The sequence below is a fragment of the Lissotriton helveticus genome, chromosome 1_1 (assembly GCF_964261635.1).
Source record: "Lissotriton helveticus chromosome 1_1, aLisHel1.1, whole genome shotgun sequence".
Classification (NCBI taxonomy): Eukaryota; Metazoa; Chordata; class Amphibia; order Caudata; family Salamandridae; genus Lissotriton; species Lissotriton helveticus.
Window position 1 is genome coordinate 830,262,639 of NC_136057.1, and position 20,710 is coordinate 830,283,348.

General features: G+C 44.5%; 1 protein-coding gene across 1 annotated transcript in view; it reads left to right on the plus strand.

The window, feature by feature from the left end:
* APPL2 (adaptor protein, phosphotyrosine interacting with PH domain and leucine zipper 2) overlaps positions 1-20,710 on the plus strand; it is a 697,983-nt gene that overhangs the window by 461,880 nt on the left and 215,393 nt on the right. The gene's annotated exons all lie outside the window — the stretch shown is intronic.

Consider the following 20,710-nt stretch of genomic DNA (forward strand, 5'->3'; position numbering starts at 1 on the left):
CAGCCACCCGACATAGCCTTTGGGGTCCTTAGACCTTTGGTCTGACATGAGGCATGGCTCTCTCTAGTCTTGAAAGGACCAATCATTTATTACCAGCAAATGTGGCACCCAGCAATGCAGCCGCAAATCCAGTAATGCAATTACTCCATGGATTGTTTGTGGTGAGTACTATCCTTTGTGTCTCAACCCTCCCCACCCCACGTTCCAAAGTAGGAATCTGATCTCAGCTTCCACAGCTTTGAAGAAATGCTTGGGCTTCAAACAATGGATTCTGCAGGGTGTAAAGAAATGTAGGCAGGTAGCTTTGGGTCCTGCAACACCATATATCTTGCCTCACCCTCTTGGATTCTTGTTTCCAGCTCCACGACCGTCTCCATCTTTTCCTTTATTGTCCCTGTCATATGGGAGATTAACTGGCCCTGCACTTCTGTTTTGTATGCCTCCCAATGGACCACCCCAGAGGCACCAACCCTTTGGTCTCCTGTAGGTAGGCAGACATTATTTCCTATATAAATTTCTGACCAGCCCAATCAGTTAACTCCTAGTGGTCCAGGCGTCACCCGGGACTGGTGTTAGACCCCTGGAGCCATAGCTCCATCATCAATTGAAAATAGTCTAAGATTCCTCTCAGCAGTTATGCTGTGTTCCCATATCTATGCTGTTGGGTAACTTGCACTTGGAAGTAGTCCAGTCTTGATAGGGAGCGTGCTGTGTTTGATGCATAGGAAAACTGCTAGGTCTCTGAATGTGAGGCACGCCAGAGATCCACTAAGCCCATTGCCTCTGTAAATGTCCGCAGGTTAAGGTATCCTGTCCATGTTCCTCTGTACAGTCAGTGTGAGGAAATAGGGTGTATTATATGTTGTCGTAGCGTGACCTCACCTTGTTATACACTACCAATCCCTTTAGGCCCCAATAGGCTTAGTTTGTTAAACCCTTAGCTCAACCCTGGGTAGATGTAGCTCTGAGCAGTCAGGCTTACAGAAAGGAACACGTTTTAAGCATTTAAACATCACCAAAACTATTAAGGAAGAAAGACACTAAACCAATTTACAAAAATATATTGTATTTGTATGTATTTTAAACATCAAAATGAAAACAATCCACAGGAGGACTCCAGGGATACAGAATGTACAAGGTACAGTAAATGTGCAGTTTTTAATTAAACGTGACCAAGCATTGACAAATTCAAAGAATTTGGCGCTTAGAAACATGTTCAGAAAAAACTAAGTTAAGTATCAATGCGGGTGCTACTAGTTACTTTAAGTGACCACCTCTGGCAGGTATCTAGTCAAGGAGTCCAGCAAGGTCCTCAAAAACAGTTACTTCAGAGGGAAAAGCAGTCTTCAGATAGTTCCAGGCACTTGTATCCTCCTGCTGTAGGTTTCTATGTAAGTGGTCCTGGTGCAAGGGATAAAGGGGCACATGCATCAATATTGCTTTTTGTGATTCCTTAATTGCAAAAAATAAGGAATCGCAATTATGGAATTGCAACTGCAATGCATCAAGAAATCGCAAAAAAATAGTGATTTCTTAAAATTCCTTAATTGCGATTCTCTAATTGAGAATCGCAATTAAGGAATACCTCCCCATTCATTCCTATGGGCCTAGAGGCCCATTGGATTGAATGGGAAGACATTCTCAATTTGCGATTCTTCATTAGAGAATCGCAAATTGAGAATGCAATTTCAAGGGTGCAGGGGTGTCCAAAGGACACCCTGTTGCACTCCTGAAATCCGCCTATAAGTACATCTTGCACACACACATGCCACAAGGGCATGTGTGTGTGTAAAATGGAACTCTGAAAAATGCACTTTAGTGCATTTTTCAAAGTTTTCGCAAATTACCATGAAGGTCAACTTCATGGTAATTTGCTCCCCTTATTAGCGATATCGCTAATTTTTTAAGTTTGATGCAACTTACAATGATGCATGTGCCCCACAGAGTGCTGCAGATGCGCAAGGATGCTGTGGATGCAGTTCTGTCAATGGTGGTCTTCCTGCGTCTACTTCAGTCCAGAAACTTGGTGAGGCAATCCTGCCTCACAACTTTCCTTGAAGTACTCTCAATCCTGACATACATCGATTTGCCACTGGGCCTCCAGTAGCTCAGTATCATGGTTACAGCAGGATCATTCCTTGGGTGATAAATTGCCTTCTGAGTGACCAATGCTGTACTCTGATGACTCTCCTAGGGTCAGCAGACTCAAGGGCAACTTTGACCATCTGGTCCTGGTCTTTGGTACTGTAGGATGGCGAGTGGCGGTAATGAAAAGATCTGGGATACCAACTTGCCCCAGCAGGCTACTTCAGCTGTTGTGACCTTGTGCTGCAAACAGGGTCAGCCAACTGACCCTTGACGTCTCTTGCTTCAGCTGGGCTTTGAAAACTACTTTTCCATGAGCAGACCACAACAGGCCCAGTTCCTTCTCCTTTGCTAGTTACCAGGTTCAGCAGGTGAAGTCCACATCGGTGCAGCTGCTCTTCTCTGGGTCCTTGGTGCAGCAGGGCAGGCTTCCTTCAGTACTTTTCTCAAGTTGTTGGGCTTGGCCCTTTTTGACACCCCTTAAGCTCTGGCATAGTGGTAGTGGTTTTAGGCCTCTGCGCACTTTAGCACTGTGGCCCAGTGTAAAGTGTGTGCGCTCTCTGTGGTACATTTGCCAGGTTTACCAGCCCTCCCATAGGAATGCATGGGGATTTCCCTGATCAGTGTGTGTAAGTGGTAATTCCTGTTATTAGCGGGGCTGTGTGGTCAACTCTGGTATGTCTGAAATCGTGTGAATAAGTGCTGTGCAACGGATTTATTGTGGTCATTTTAGAAAAGCCACTTTTAGAAGTTGGCATTTCTGTGTCCTATGTGTCTGCATGCATGACGTGAATTGCATGTCCGGCTTGTGATTGACAGGAGCTTAGAGGTGTGGGTGGCTCCAGGAGCCAGGGGCAATCTGCCCAGTGGTGAATTGGGAGATCTGCATGTAGATGGGAGGGAAGGGTTGCACCTGGGACCTGAATAGGACTGTGTCTTCCCTCCACAATCCCGGCTCCGCCCCCTGTGGTGCGTCTAATCCCTGAGCCCCCACCTGACAAAGGAGAGAGGAGCTGAGCAAAACAAAGTGCTCCGAAGCTCCCCTAAACCAGTCCTAACTGGTATCCCTAAACCCTGTGCTGTGACACAAAGGGAGTTGCTAATATAAATATAGGGGCTGTGACCCCATGAAAATGCCCAGTGTTCATGTTCTATTCCTGATGGAGGGGGCCTTGCTGCTGGTGGGGCCCAGGAGGAACCGCCCTGGGGACTGCCACCCTGCTGGACGGGCCTGTGTGTTGGGCCCTGCATTGCCCCTTGATGCCTTAAGGACTGTTAGGGATCCTTTTGCTTGCTTGAATCCCTTATTTTTGGATGCAGGACTTTGTGATGCCTCCAGCGCCTTGTGGGTGCTTTCTTCCTATTTTACCCCAAGAAGAGCGTGTGGGCTGCGCAGCGCCATTGCTGCAGCCCCCTTGAAGAGGGAATCCCTACGCGAGGGATTCCATCATGATGCCTTTAAATGCGGGTGCCCACCCCGCTTTTGCCCCGCTTATTTTGCTATTTTTATTATGGCGGGAGCCCACCCCGCTTCCTCTTTATTTTTAACTGCGGGTGCCCACCCCGCGTTTCACCGCCGCGGCCCGAGCAGGTCAAGGATTCCTCTCGGGCCCACTCTTGATGCAACCCGGAAGTCAGGCAAGGCTGCTTGGGGCTCCATTTCCGCCTTCCCCGGTAGCTGGTGAAAGAGGGAAGGCAACTCAGAAGCAGCCGGGTCTACTTGAAGAGCAGGCCCCCGTGTGCTCTTGGGAGCACCGCAGGACGGCAATGGGAGCGGACGGCGCCTTGACGCCAGCGGCGTGGAGTGGAAATACTGATTGGCAGGGCTCTCGGAGCGGAGAGAGAGCCCCGCATCCTGCTGAGCCACCGTAACAGGACACGCACAGAGAGCTCGGTAAGAGGGGGCTTGAAGTTATTCTTATTTGTTTAATTACTGAGCAGACCCGCCGTTGCGGGTCGCTCCAATGTGAGGGGGGCCAATTTAATGTAAAAGCCCAGTGGGTCCCCGAGGGCACAGAGGTGCCAGGGCTCCTTTAGTTCATTTACCCCAGCTGCCCTGTTTGTAGAGGGCATCTGCACCTAGGGGGCAAGTTCTTTAGGGGGCATGTTTGTTTTAGAGCCCTGTGGATTTGCTCCATTGTGGGCATGTTTTGTTGTAGAGCCCCGTGTGGCTCCATCGTGGGCATAGTTGATTTTAAAAGGACCCAGAGGGGCCCATGCTTTTTCCCCTTTGTGTGTCTATTCCCCCACAGCTGCCCCGTTTCCCTAAAGGGCAGCTGCAACGTCGGGGGGGCTCTCAGATCAGAGCACATTGTCGGTGCTCGTGCTCCTTCCAGTTTGGGCACATTTGTTTTCAGGGCACAGTCGGTGCCAGTGCCCCATAATTGATAATCACAGTTGCCCAGCAAGTAGTGGGCAACTGCAACGTTTAGGTCTGCGCAGATTGTAGACCCTTGACTTCAGCTGCTAGGCAGCAGCCCTGACTTTGGACATAGGGCATTGGAGCCCCTTAGAGATGGCCAGTTGGCCAGGGGTACTGTTGGGTTAATAGGGCCCAGAGCCAAATGTGATTATGTAGGTGCGCAGGAAATGTGATTCGTCAACTGTTTTATACACCCTGATTTATGCCTCTAAATATGTTTTTATGATTATAAGGTTATGCATACTGAGTTTATGTTTGAGTTATTCTCTACTGTGGTTTAGGTATGATTTATTCCCTACTGCGGTTTATGTTAGCAAGAATATTTCCTAATGCGAGTTATGTTTAGGAGATTATGGTCTACTATGTTTAGGCTTATGAGGTTGGCGCAGAATATATTTCTCGCCTAATGTGATACTGTACATGATATTATTTATGTTACAGGATGATGCCGAGTATAGTGTTTGCGAGTAATGACTGGTTGTGGTCTACGTTTATGATATGTTCTTACTTTTACTATTTTTTACCAAGTGTGTCATGTGTAAATAATCCCCTGTAAATATTGCCCAGTGCCAGTTGGCACAGTGTGTATTGTGTGATTACCATCTAATGTGTTTTATGACCATACAAAGGCTATTTATATATATAACCTTGTGTGGAGTTCCTTTTGTGGTGTGCCTAGTATGTTGTTGTTGTGTGTGTTGCGCAAATGCTTTACACATTGCCACCGGGATAAGCCTGACTGCTCGTACCAAGCTACCAAGGGGGTGAGCAGGGGTTATCTTTGGCGTGTAACTCCCTTGCCCTGACTAGAGTGGTGGTCTCTGCCTGGCTTTGGCGCAAGCCTTAGCCAACCAGAGATCCCATTTCCAACACAAGTCCATCGAGATCTGAGTTCTGAGTGCAAGGCCTGCTTTTGTATGCCCAGAAAATGCCCTCAGGGTGGATGTAGTCAGTGGCTATTAAGCTACTCGGTTCCCTCCCTCCTGATCACCACTTTCTGTGAATTGTGGCATCTGGCTAGCCCATAATTCTCCATTCTGCCCATTCACAAGATGGCAGAATCTCTCTTTTGGCATGTAGAGCTCCCTAGCCCAATCCGGAGGTGTGGCTACCAAGGGGGTTACACACTCCTGAAAAGACGGTTTGGCAACTGGTTTCCCCTCTCGTTTCTGAGTGCCAGCCTGTCTACCTAAACAATAGGGCAGTCCCTCTCCCAAGTGATCACCATTTGCCCTTCAAAGACATGTTCTCCTTTGAAGCTTGACTTTTGGGCCAACACCTGTGTGGCTCCTGCTAGAGAGAGATAACACCTCTCTCCCATGCAGGCTTCTAGTGTCTCCTTTCCGACTTAGGCATCAAGTCTGGGTTAATGCAATGATTTGTTTGATAGCTAACAGTATCAACTTTAGAAGTTCCAGCCAGAAGTTAGCAAAGCTGAAGTGCCAGCTTGCAACTCCACACTTGCCAATAGGGCTACTAGCCTTTTCCACAGTAAAACTTGTGAGCTATTAATGTTGGAACATGTACAAGTACATGTTATGACTATCTAATGTATCGCACCCTGCCATAGGGATCATTAGACCAGCTCAAGGTGTGATTTACACATATTAAATAAGAGAAGATTGGGTTTTGCCCTTTCTTTAAATGTTTAGAGCTGCTCGTCCAGTCTGCGATGGCAGACTGGGAGCTGTGTTTTAACTTTGTCACACCCAGTGTGGCACAGCCAGTGCTGCAATTCCTGAAGTGACCCTCTAACATACAGGCTCTGGGTATCTGGGTACCATATTCTAGGAACTTAACAGTAAGTTAGCTTATGCCAATTGGGTTTAAGCCAATCAAACATGCACAGCTGTGTGGTCAGGGCACAGGAACTGTGCACCTTCAGTGTAAAATAAAATAGCAATTTCAGTCCAAAGCTTTGGGGGTGACCATACAAAAAGAGACATTTCCTTACCATCAGTGTAGCTGTAGGAGCCTCAGTAATCCAGTCTCTCATTTTCTCCAGACTCACCCACTGGAGTCCCCGCAGCAGGTAAGAGGAAGCCACCAGCAGACTCTTCCCCATTCCACATGCCCCCTACTGCCATCCAGCACCCCATGAGGTCTAACCACGCCATTGTCACTTAAACAGTAGGGGATCGCGAGTAAGCATCCTGGGCCCCGCCCCCCCTCGACCATGGAGGATCTTGCATACACTAAGGTCACAGAAACCCACTGCTGTTTCAAACAGGTGAATCTCTTGCAGCAAAATCAATTCTGGGGAGTGGCACATCAGGTACTTCATCAGCACCCCTCTCTTCAATGAATTGCCTAGCCTGTTTACAGTACATGAAAGAATAGTAAGGGAAAGGTCTTGTCCTACCAAATGTGATGTAGTCTGCACCATTGTCAGAGACCATCCGGTATTACCCTGTCCAGCGCCCATGCGCTCTTGAAGAGTTACCAACCAACTCTGCCACCCCTTTCCTAACCTGCCTCTCCGCCACCTTATGCTGTGAGTGTAGAAGTACCCCCCAATGCTCAAGCTGCCTGTCACCTATCCCAACATCAAACATACATTACCAAACGTAATCAAGTGTCACAAATGTTGTCAGGCTGGGGCCAGGCCTCGCCGGTAATGTTTCTGGTCTCTCCACAATGGCAGGTTGGTTGTTGCTACTCCTCGCTGTATCTGGCCCCAACCCTCTCTCCCCCACCAGTCCCAGCTTTCACAGGAGCTCGTCCGCTTTCATAGGGGTGACCACCGGTAGGTCAGCGTTCTTGGCCTCTTTTCCTGAGGCTGCAGTGCTCTCGTCCAATTTTCCCGAGCCCTGTCTAGGGCCCCCCAATGATTTTCCAATGGCTAGAGTTGGCCCCACATCAGCTTCGCCCCACTGCTCTCGCCCTCTCCACCTCCACTTTGCCCTTTGTGGGGGTCACCATGGATGGTCTATGCTGGCGATGTCTCAACATCTTTTCCTGCCAGCCGGAGGCGAGCTCCTTGTCCCATGCCACGGCATTCGGTGACCATGCATCTCCAGCCAGTCCCACACCACCATGGCTGCCTCGAAGTAATGCGCCTCCATCCTGACTGTGCCTCAAAGCGGGCCAGAAAACCGGTGCATATCTCAAATTGAGGTGTCTCAAATGTTTTTTGACCGCCAAAGTTTTTTGCTTTGGTGCTGCAATGCATTGGGGTAGTCTGGGCAGATGCTCACAGGACGCCTCTCAATTTTCCAGGGCCCATGGAGCCCTGCCACTTTTAGGATGTTGTCTTTAATGTTGACCAAGCATGCCACATTTACTCTTAGTGGCACAATTGGTACTGGCGTTCTCCCCAGAACCATGTGGTCACATTCAACCATGAAGAAGGTCAAGACTTCCCCCCCAGCACCGTCGGTGACAACCATTGCTTCACAAAGAATGAGTGCAGGGCCCCTCAACCTTATCTGGAACACCCACTAGATGCACGTTGTTACACCGAGATCACCCATCGGTGTTCTCTAGCTTAGCCGTGAGAAATTCCACCTCTTTTTGCATTTAGAGAAGTGTGGTTTTAATGGTCTTTGATGTGGGCCATAGCGGCATCACTGTTGACTCCGTTTTGGCCATCCTATCGGACAGTTTCTTATGGTCAGGGCTTAGTCGTATCACATCCAGCATCACTGCCTCTATCTTCTCTTCCAATGTGTCTTAGTGTCATTGTTTGCCACCAGGATTTTGGCAGTGTGGTCTTCCAGGTTTTATCTTGGCCTGGCCCTCTAACATGTCCTCTCCTTTGTTGTGCCCTTCCTGCTCTGCTTGGGTCACACCATTGTAGCCAGATGGGGCACTAGGGCCATTGCCGCAAGGCCCCCCGCAGCCACTCAACTGAGGTGCGAGATTGGTCCTCTCAACCCCCACCCCCTCGGAAGATGTGTGTTTTACTTGTCTTAGGTGGCCACTGGAGTCCTCGGCGCTCAACCTCATGACTTCGACTTCGCATGTGGAAATGCTCCCAGGGGCACACGTTGGGTTGCCCCCAACCCCCCGGCCCTCCACAGCTGCCCCATTCAGCGTATCTGATGTGAAAGAAAGGAGGGGGTCCAGCTCATCTCATGGGTCTTCCCCACACTCACCTTTCTGGGTCACTTCGCTTATACTCTGCTGTCTATCACTGCATCACCATTGTCTCTGGCAACTCTACGACTGTTGGGTAGTGATGAGCCTCCAGGATTATGCCATTGACGAGCATTCTGCACTGGAGCTTAGATCTACAACGTCCAACTTCATTGCTGTCTAGACCGCGCAACCCCAAGTATCAAGACTTCTTGCCTGTCTATTAATTTGTACCCATGCTGTTTGCTTTAGAGTCGTTTAAAAGTTAACCTTTTCTAATGTTGTAAAATAGTTTTGTACAATTCCCAGCATTTTGTCAAATGCCATAGCCTGCTCATAACTAGACTGTTTTATGTGGATCTAGGGAATCAATAAAGATATGATGTTTAATATTATGTTCAAACCAAAATGGCTAATTTGGTGAGGGATGGTTCCCGGTATAGTACTATGAGAAGGTTTGTAGGAGGAAATAATTCTACAAAGACGTCTGGCTTCTTACAGGAATGATTGGATTGTGGAATATTGGAGGGCTGAGGAGTTGTCGTCTAGTGAAGGTTTAGTGATTATTGGGACTGTTGGAGATTTGAGAGGATGTGTTGGCTATGTGAAAGTTGAATGTAGGTGTGTGATATTTTTATAGCTCAAACCTAGCGCAAAGGTTGAAGAATTCTGTACAATATCAAAGTCAAGAATGCAGTCAAAGTGTGTGAGATGAGAGGTAGATGGGTATAAGAGCTCAAGTGTGTGGTTAACTCATTGTGATATAGTGTTTGTTAAAATGGTACAACTTCAACTTACTTGGGTCTGGTGGCTAAGAAGATGTTGTTCCAGGTCTGCGGTGCATAGTTGGAAAAGCCCTTCTTTCTTCCTTGTTGTTTTGTTTTTCACCCTTCTAATTTTCTAGGCTGGTGGTGTCCTGACTGTGGGTGTGCTAAGAGCCAACAGAGATGGTGAGCTAGTCTGAAGGATAGCCAGCGATGGTGATCATGATGGCTTTGTAAATGATGCAGCTGGTTTTGAAGATTGTGCCATTCTGCAATGGTAGCCAGTGGAGGTTGGTCAGGATGGGAGTGATGCAATCATATTTCTTCAGGCTCTGCATTAGAAGTGCTGTATCATGTAGTATACCATTAAAGAGAGCCAATGTGGAGCCCTAGAGGCTATGGAGCAGGTGGTTACCAAAATCCACATGTGAGAGTATGAGGGATGAGGGATTAACTGCAATGATTAAGTTGCTTTCTATGAGAAACGGTTGAATTTTCTTCAGTAGAGAAAACTGTTAACAGGCCCTCTTTGTTTTGTGCAGCGTGTTCCTTGAATGAGAAGTTGATGTTCATGGTGAATCCAAGTGATTTGGCATTCAGTGAAATGTTTAATTCAAAATTGTTAAGGTTAATTTCCTTGAGCCAGGTTTGTGCTATTGTTTGCTTGCTGTTCTTAGCAAATAACAGGAATTCTGTTTTGGTAGTATTGAGCTTTAGGTAGTTGCTTTTCATCCAGTTCTGGATGAGGCGTACAGAGTGTTTGTGGGATCTTATGTCTGGAGCAGAGGAGACTTTAAAGTAGAGTTGGGTATCTTCAGCATATTGGTGAGTTCTGATGCTGTTATCTGTGAGCGGAGCACTAGTGGGCTCTATGTAGAATTTGGAGATAACTGGGGACAGTATTGCTACTTGTGTGACTCCAAAGGTTTCTGTAAAGGTGATAGGGATGATATGTGACCTAGACGTACCCATGTGAATGAACTGTTGCCAGTTGGAAAGGTAAGAGGAGAACCAGGGAAGGGCATTGCAAGTGAATCCCATTCAAGACTCTTGGGTGTGCATGACAGTAGGATGTTCAACATTGTCAAAGGCAGCTGGGAGGTCCAGCAAGATCAGGAGGGTCATCTTAATATGTGGCATGAGGGCATCATCTAGGGTGTGTAAGTTAATGGTTAATGTGCTGCAGCATTATCACAAGCAAGATTGGTTGTCATGCAGAAGATGGTAACCATTGATGTGATCTTGAAGTTAATTGTACACAGTGTTTTCGATAATCTTGCTGATGAAGTTAAGGTGTGGGATGGGCAGGGAGTTATCGAGGTCATCAGGGTCTAGTGTAGCTTTCTTTAGGAGTGGGAGGATCTCACCTGTTTTGAGAGCTTCTGGAAAGGTGCCTTGAGTTAGGAAGGCATTAAATGGTGAGTAGGGATTGAGAGAGTCTCGCCAGAGAGACCTTTGATCAAGGTTGTGGTTCAGACATCTTCATAGGAAATCATTTTGAGGGTGATGAGAATGCAAAATCAGTGAGAGAGAGGGCTTTGAAGGATGACCATTGCAGGATTCTCTGAGAACGGTGGTGTAACCGGAGTGGTAGGCTTGGTGGTGTTGATAGTGCTGTTAGGTATATGGCTATTAGAGAGGTGTGTGCAGTCTGTTAAAGGGTAAAAAGATATGCGGGCCATTAGAGTAATTAGTGTATGTGTTGGCTGTTGAAGAGATGAATGAATGAATATTGATTTATAGAGCGCATAGTTACCCGCAAGCATCCCAGCGCTAAACCAAAAACAGAGAGACCGAGGCGATGAGCCAGAAAGTAAATGCAGAAAGATTTAAGGAAATAGGTGGGTTTTTAAAAGTTTCCGAAAGCGCAGATGGCAGGATTCAGCCCATAGTTGCAGGGGGAGGGAGTTCCACAGTTTAGCTGTATTAACCGAGAATCGCCTGCCTCCTGTACGTGCCTTTTTTACTCTGGGCACAATGACCAGATGCTCGACGTCTGAGCGAAGTGGTCTGTTGGCTTTGTAGGGTAGGACTAGTTTCCTCAGTATGGGGGGCCCTTACCCTTTAACAGTTTGTGGGCGATACATAGGGATTTGAATTTTACCCTTTCGCGTACTGGGCGCCAGTGCAGCAGTTTAAGTGCAGGTTTGGCTGACATTCTGACTGGGGTGCCCGTGAGGAGCCGTGCTGCTGCATTCTGAATCTGCTGGAGTTTGTTAAAGGTGGTTTCTGGTGCACCAAGGAGGATAGCATTGCTATAATCCAGTCTGGAGAGGATAAGACCTTGGATAAGCAGTTTCTTGGAGGGGTGTGGAAGAAGTGGCAAAACCTTCCAAGCCGATCGGAGGAGGCCAAAACAGGCTCCTGCCATTTTTTTGGCTTGGATCTTAAATGAGAGATCCTGTTCCATCCAGACCCCAAGGCTTTTGATCTCATTTTTTGGGGCAGGGGGCTCCCCCAGACAAGTGGGCCAGATGTTGGGGGGCAGGGAGGGCCCCTTATGCCCTAGTAGCATGATTTCGGTCTTAGACCCGTTGAGTTTGAGGGAGGACTCGCACATCCAGGTATAGATATTAGATAGGCAGGAGTGGAGGGAGTCCGGGCACTGGGCAAGTTGGGATAGGGAGACGACCAGTTGGGTGTCGTCAGCGTAGCTCACGATTTTGATTCCAAATGGGGCAACCACCTCCTCCAGAGGGGCCATGTACACATTGAAAAATGTGGGGCTTAAGGATGAGCCTTGTGGTACCCCGCACTGGAGGGGAATTGCCGCCGATCGTGAGTTATTTTCCCGGACCTGGAAGGTGCGGTTGCTAAGAAATGAGGTCAGCCAGGACAAGGCGTTCCCTACCACCCCCAGATTTGTCAGTCGCCGAATGAGGACTTGATGATTGACAGTGTCGAAAGCTGCACTTAGATCCAGGAGGATCACTGCCACTGATCCTCCCGAATCCAAAATGCATCTTGTCTCCTCAACGACTGCCAGAAGGGCGGTGTCCGTACCCTGTCCGGGACGAAAGCCGGTTTGCGAACTCCGTAGAAGGCCATTAGATTCTAAGAACTGGGACAGTTTTTGATTGACCAGTCTTTCCGTGACTTTGCTAAGTCCAGGGAGAAGTGAGATTGGTCTATAATTGACCAGAACTGCCGGGTCTAAGAGAGGCTTTTTTAGAAGGGCTTTAACAGTAGCTCTCTTCCAGCCAGGTGGGACCACTCCCTGCATAAGTGAAGCGTTAATGATGGGTGGATGTGTGGGCTACTGGAAAGAGGGGAGTATATGGGAGAGGGGAGTATGTAGAATTTTACACTTTGTTCGCTGTTTGACAAGGTAATGTGTGGACAGTTGACAAGATGAACATCTTGAGATTTTTGGAAAGAGAAGAAGCCTCTGTGTGGGATAATGGAGATATGAGGAGGCACCTGCTATTGTATAAAACGTGGGCAGCTGGAGTGCTGAGAACATGTGTATGCCTTTTGAGGCTTGATATGATGTGTGGGAATCTGAAGAGATTCGAGAATTAATGGTTATATGGACTGCTAATGATGGGTATTTGTTGGTTATTGTAGAGATGAAGAGCTGTTTGGGCTGGTATAGTAAGGAATGGCTTTATTGGCAGGTTTTAGGGGTGATAGTGTATGGACTATTTATGAGAGGAAGTGTAGGTTGCTGGCTATATGGGAAATGCTGTAAACGAATTATTCAAATGTGTAAACTTACCCATCAAGAATACAAATATATCAATTACTAGTGAATTCAAATGCTCAAATCAAGATAGCAAGATCATCAACAAGGAACAAACTGAACAGTTGTTTGAAGCATAATTGAAACAGTATGTTTTATTTACAAACATTTTTCATCGGTCAACCTATAATTTGTCGATTTAGTAAGTCAGACCACACTATATTGGTAGTGTACCTCATGCTTACACCCAGATGGAAAGGCTAATTAAAGTTATTCTCTGCCAAGCATTTAAAATATAATGGTATGCTTATAAACAATCCTGTGATTGCCTCTATGAGTTTGTTCATATTTCATAATAAGAAGTGAGCAAAGGAAGTATTGAGTGTATTAGGTGTATATGTCAGTTATGTTTGAAATAGAAGGATTTTAGGCTGAAATCTACTATAACATTGCAGATGACTGGGTTTGAATGTCTTTAGTAATGCAATGGTTTTTCTTCGGTGGACTAACTAGATAAAATCAGACCTTTGAGCCCTATTGACATCGAAAGATGAAATCATGAAATATCCCCAAAAATTAAACAAGGAGAAGATATAATATGTAATAGTAGAGGCCTAAGGCCATTGGTATGTTCCCTTTAGCTAGGTGTAAGGGTCACACTAATTTTTCTTTAGTGCGTTCATCTGGATAAATAACCAGTATACAAAACTGATGGCTATTATAAATACGGTGATAATTATATTAATAAAATACCAGAAAATATTATACTGTCTGCATGTTTTAATCTACTTAACCAGAAATACAAATGCTCAACTATCTTGGAATCTAGGGAGAAATGTCTGATCAGTGGACAGTGGTAACTTAATAAGTGTCAGATACGCGACAGGTAATAAAAGCAAGCCCTCTAACTTAATGAAACGTAAACAGCACACATTTTACACTCTTTCTACTAGAGATTCTTGCTAACATGAATCATTCTTACTAGTTCATTCTTAGATAACATGCAGCTGAAAATAGAAGAATGTTTAAGCTTGGTTGAACATGTTCAGATGTGTTTTATTCCTATATGTGTATTTAATAAAATCGTGATTTACATCACTGTGGGGCAGATGTATCAACATCCTGATTTGCGAATCTAAAATAGCGATTTTTGTTAGAAATCGCTATTTGAGATTTGCAAATAGGGATGAATGTAGAAAATCATAATTTTTTTGCGATTTCTTAAAATTCCTTAATTGCGATTAGCAAATTGCGAATCGCAATTAAGGAATAATTTCCCATTCATTTCAGTGGGTCAGGAGGCCCATAGGAATGAAGGGGAAGTTATTCTCAATTTGCGATTCGCAATGTGAGAATCGCAAATTGAGAATGTACATGTATTTATATAACGCAAATCACCGACCCGGTATCTAAGCGCTTGCTTAGGGAACCCGTCCTGGTATTCCCCTGTGAGATACCCCGGCAGGGTATCCACAAGGTGAAAGCCAGGCAACCCGCCACGAGGGGCGTAGTGGAGATTAAGCAAGCTATTGCCCAGAGTCGCAGAGTGTGACCCCGTGAGTTGAGTAGGCACCGGAGCGAGAATTATCGAGTCCGTGGAATTTTTTTGAGCCCGAGACCCGCCGAGGCGGGGAATCGAACCCTGGTCCACAGCCGATCTCAGCTTCCGGGTCTGCCGCCTCTAACCACTGAGCCACGCTTCTCCACAAGAATAATTGCAAGGGTGTCATGAGGACACCCTGATGCACCCCAGAAATTAACATGTGTGCGCATATGGCGCACATACATGCCCTAAGGGCATGTATGTGCACCATATGGCACCTTCACAAATGCCAAAAAGTGCATTTGTGAAAGAAATCGCAAATTACCACCAACTTGAAGTTGGTGGTAATTTGCGATTTCGTGAGGAGAAATCGCAAAATTTGAATGCTTGATGCAAAGGCTTACGTAAAATTAAGGAATCGAAAATGTTGCGAATCCTTAATTTTGCAATGCGATTTCAATCATACATACAGTTTTGCGAATTTTTTGTAGCAAACGCTGCTTTTTTGCGAATTGCAGCGTTTGCGACTAAAAATTGCTTTCATACATCTGCCCCTGTAATTTAAAAATTGTGTGCGGATAGTATTTTCCGGTTATGTTGGTTTATTTGTATTACTGGTTGCATGCTCAATACAATGATTGAAAAGCACAATGTGAAAACCAATCAGTTGCTGTGAGGCTACATTAAAATCTAGATCTACAGGAAGAAGCTTTATAAGTAATTCCCTTTCTGGAAAAGGGGGTGCTGAAAAATCAGTTGTTTCCATCTGCTATTGCCATAACCCACCTAGCTTAGTTAGGGCATGAGGTTTTCTGATGGAAATAAGAAGTTAAGATGTGCAATCATTCTTTAAACCTATTATTATTATTCATTACACCGTTTTTGCAGCATACATTTCCTTAGAGAAAACAGGTAGATAGTAATTTGAATTCGAGTTTTAGTAGATAGACAAATACATAGAAGAATACAAACAAATACCCATTCATGGTTGTATGTAACAGAGATCCAATGCCTTGACATGTGTAAAACCTTGTGAAATGACTCTTAGACAAATAATGTGGTGTGGTTAGCCGGCACTGCTTTCAAAGGCAAAAAGGTTATTTGCTGGTCAAGACGAGAAATAATTAGAATTGAAATTGAGACTAAAACATTGGTGTATTGTAGAAGAAGAGGAATTCATTAAACAAATGCTCTTCATGAAATATTTCATAAAGAGTGGTCTGCTATTGTTCCTTTGGGAAAATTCAAAGATATGTCAGTTCTGATTATGTTGATAGTCTTATAAGACCTACCATAGGACTTGGGGAACAATAGTCAATGTGCTGATTCTTTCACACCTAAACTGAAGAGATCTGAACTTCGTTCTATACACCAGTGGGCCTACTGCAGTCATACTGTTCTATAATTTATAGATATTTCTCAGTCCTTTTGACTTCAACGAGATGTTCTGAGATTGACTGCCAAGATTGCATACCTTCCTAGCCAAGATTTGATGGCTTTCAAGTTGAGATTGGATACCTTCCAAACAGCAAAGATACTTTTGAGAGAGTATCGAGGAATGCCCATTGGATCTTGACCAAGATGTAGAAATGGAGGAAACTACACAGTAAAATTTACACAAATGTCAAGACTAGCCTAAAGCAATGGTACATATTTCCAGCGAGGAATGATTAGAATGAGCTCAGCTTGTGGTCCTCTGAATCTAAAGAAGTGTATTGGAAATCTTAGAAAAAGGATAGCCCATGAGAGCAGAGTAGGGAAGAAGGATCAGAGAAATTAGAAAAATCCTAAGAACACATGTAATCTTTTAGGTGGAAGGAATTCCATTCTGCAATCATGTGGCTTGGCCATTCAAAATATTAGTATTATTTTGCTACATGTGCTAATGTATTTAGTTTCATTCCACATCAGACGATTATGTAGAAAGCCGCTCAAATATTGTTTGCGTTTCAAAAAAATAAATTAACTGTATCCTATATTTGATTGATTTGATAATTGCAAAAGAGCCGCAGTCTTAGAGTTCCAAACATTTTATGTGATGATCACGTATTTATGAAAACCCTTGCAGTACACTGTTTTGCAATGTACAGGTTTCTCATTATGTGTTTGAAAGATACAACATTATTTTGTCAATTAGTATGCTTATAAGAAGGCCACAAGGTTTATGTATGTGGGAGGTGATGAATCATAGAATCTCTTACTGTTGAGCTTCTTTGTTAGCAATGGGTTATGGAATCACATACTGTAGATAATTGATCTAGAGCAGAAGTTCGTAACCTTTTGACTTGTGTGGACTCCCACCTAATCATTACTGGAACCCTGCATCGTTATTGAAATCCAAGTACCCCCAGTGAGTAATTACCAGAAGCCTGAGACCCCGGCGTAAGCATTTTCGAAGATTTGGATGCCAAAACAATATACAAAATATACAGAAACAAAAATTCATCAAACAAATACACAACTTTTTATGCATTTTATGTAAACCACAAACAAATTAAAAAAAACAATATTTAAATTTTAATAGGAGAGTTGGAGTTTCCTAAATACAGTTGAGGCCACACATCGTCCATGCTATATTCTGTTTGAAACACTTGCATTGCTCCCACAAATCAATCTGGGGATACTAACTTAATTTATAGCTTCCCATTTCAGATTCCTTCACGTTTACAGAATATTTTAAAATATTAAATTGTGTATTTTGCTTCTTCATTTATGTACACTTTATCTGTTAATGTTATTTAATTTTCTAAGCAATCATGGACCCCCTGATTAGGGGGGATTTGCGCTTCCTTACATGCATTTTAAAAATAGGGAATTGCTAATTTTGTGATTCCCTATTTTGCGATGGCCTTTTGGGATGATGCATCCCAAAAGGCTTTTTCCCATTCGCAGACGGGCCAGTGGCGTATTGAAAACTGAGGGGGCCTCCCTGCACGGTACACAGAGGGGCCCCCTCCGGGCTCATTCATGAGCTCTCCGGCCAGAGTGCAGTGCCGAGGGGGGGCCCCCTGGAGATTCGGACCCCCACCGCACCGCAGGGGCTGCGGGGGCCTGTGTTACGCCCCTGAGACGGGCCGATTCTGAGAATCGGACTGTTTGCGAATGGGAAAAAGGCTTGATACATCTGGCTCAAAGATTGTGCATTAGTCTCCAATACCAGAGAAATAATTGACCACAGTTTCTGTTTCACTAAATAACACTCCCACAGAAAAAAATATGTAAGCATTAGATCTGAAGTTAAAGCTTTTACTACATCTTTGTGTCATGGTTGCTCAAACGAATTTTGCTTTATAGCCTCTATGGATTCTTTTGGCTAAGTGCACACCCATGCATGACTGCATGCCAACGCCTTGGTGAAACAACTTCGATCCATCCTACCTTCCCCAACCTTTATGACTGCGGTCCAGTGAAAGTCACAAAAACTAGTGAAGGGGATTTGGGGCAGTGTTAGTGCAGGCAGAGGATTTTTTGGGATTGTCTTAACTTAAGACTGCCAGTTGTTCTCACAGCTATGTCTACATTTATTTTGTGAGAGACGCATACCATGAAGAAAACGATATAACTTAAGCATTGCATGCATTTGGCATTGTTCCTAATTGCACCTACCAATGAAACAGGCTTTCACTTGTTTGACCTCTTGAATAGTATTACTCTTAGTTCAATTGACACCCTTATTTTTGCTACATGTAGACTGATCAAACCAGTGCTATGACCAGTGTACTGAAAATAATACACATCACTATGCAGTATGCTGCTAGCATGTGTTGTGCTCTTTACCAAAGATATTCTTGCTTCTGTAAAGATCTGTGATTCCTTCCCTGCAATACATTTAATCAAATCTCAGAGCACAGTCTTATTCTGCTGAATTTTAATTGAGCCTATAATACCGGACTTGCAGTGTATGTTCTAAATGAATGTACAATGCACTCCAACCTCTAAAGGGGGCTGCCTACTGTCTCCAAAGCTGCAGCCTCTCACCTCCACATTAATGAACTATATTTAAAAGCAGGTGACGTTAGGTGGCTGTCTTATTTATAATTTGTGGGCATCAAACACAGCTACCAAGACTCCCAAATCTTGCATTGGTTCTGATAATAGTGTAAGTCTTACGGTAAAATAGAAGGAGTTCCCAAAATGTGTTCTGATTTATGCATTTTTATAAGAATTAAGAAAATACCTTCAGAACAACCTTTCACTTTGAATAAATCTTTGTCTGTCACTATGATAGCATTAAATGCCATGAGAGTTTATATCTGTCTTGGGGTATTCCTAATGAATTAGAAAACATGAGACATATGTAGCCCAAGAAGGTATCGCCAAAATTGTGTGCTAAGAGATGGCCATGAAAGCGCCTTCTCTCGGTGCCCTCATTTGGGGGTTTGGTTTCCCTGGATACAGTTGAGGAAGGCACAGGTGGTTTCTCATGATCTTTTACAACAACCACTCCATCAGATTAGAAAGAACCTGTCTCCACTTATAATTAATCAAGGCATAGTCTACTGTTTTTATCACATCTGTGCCATTATGGAAGGAGACCAACATCAAGAAAATTACCCTTTATGTGGTCAGCCTAAACGTCTAGACCATGGAATTGGAACACAAGCAACCACAGACCGGTTTTGGCATAGGAAGCAGGGCAATCTTTGTCCCGGCATAACTCAGATATGTAGATTTGTAAAGCAATAGTGATCCAGAGGTTTTTGGCATAGGTTGTGGGTATGAGTATTGGTCATAGCTCTGTTGGCCACCAGGTGAAGTCCCAAAGTGATGTGCTCTTCCTGAAGTTCATGATTTCTGTCTTGTCTGTGTTCAGCTATAGACAGCTGGTCTTCATCCAGTGGGAAATTTCAGTCATGCAGGCATTGAACTTGATGCAGGCACTGCGTGTTTTTAACCATGAGGGAGAGAAAAGGTTGCAAGTTTCTGGTGTAGGAGAGGTAGTTGATGTAGTGAGAGTGGATGATGCTAGCTAAAGGGATAATGTATGTGTTGAAGAGAATTTGGCTCAGTGACGATTGTTGTGGGACTCTGCAGAGGAGGTTGCGGATGTCCGAAGAGTACAGTGCCAAGCTGACTGACTGGGTCCTTCCAGTTAGGAAGGAGCAGCTCCATTGGAGTGTGTATCCTTGGATTTCGATGATGTGTAGGCATAGGATGAGGATGGGGTTGGAGACTGTGTCAGATGCTGCAGGGAGTTACAGGAGGATGAGGACCGTCAGATCTCCTCTGTCCAGGGTTATACAGATGTTATCTGTCAGCGATTAGGGAAGTTTCCGTGCTGTGGATGGGTCTGAAAGCAGACTGAGGAGGGTTGAGGAGTTGATGGTCGCTGAATTCAGCAAGGTGTCTGTTAATGATTTTCTCAAAGTTGTTGGCCAGACATTTTAGCAGGAATATCGGTCTTCTAATCAGGATGAACCTAAAATTATTGATCAGATCAACGTAGAGCTGCTTACATGGGAAGGGGAGTGTCTAGTACTTGGAGACTTCAATTGTATTATGAACTATAATTTAGATACGACTAGACATGGTTCATTTCAGAGAATGCGGAAGACCACGGAAGATCTTGCAGCGATCTTGCAGCGACTCATTTACTTAAAAATGCTTGGAGATGTTTATACCCCAATACAGCAGGCTACACTTATTATTCTGCCTCGCACAAATTATGCTCACACATAGATATGGTTTGGGTATCGGACACTATCCTTGAAACTAGTACTATGGAAATATGTCCAAGAGTTCCCTCGGTCCATAATCCGATCCTTTTATCATTTGACGTTGCAACTAAGATGCAAAATTTTCGCCCTTTCTCATTTCTTAGATATTTATTTCTGGATCTTAATTTTCTGAATCAATTAAAAGGCCATATAAAAGAATTTATAGATATAAATATGCACTCTGCCTCACCAATGATAGTGTGGGATGCATGTTAGGCAAGCATCCGCGGATTCACACAACAGTTTATTTGGGGACAAAATAAAGAGCGCAGGTGCCAAAATGAGAAAATGCTTGTAGAAATACTTAATACTGAAAATCAATTATCTGAAGCTTTGTTGACAAAGGCAGCTAATCTGGAAGCTTTAAACTTTACATTAATCGAATTAAAATCAGCTTTAAAAAAACTTTTTAGGGGAAAA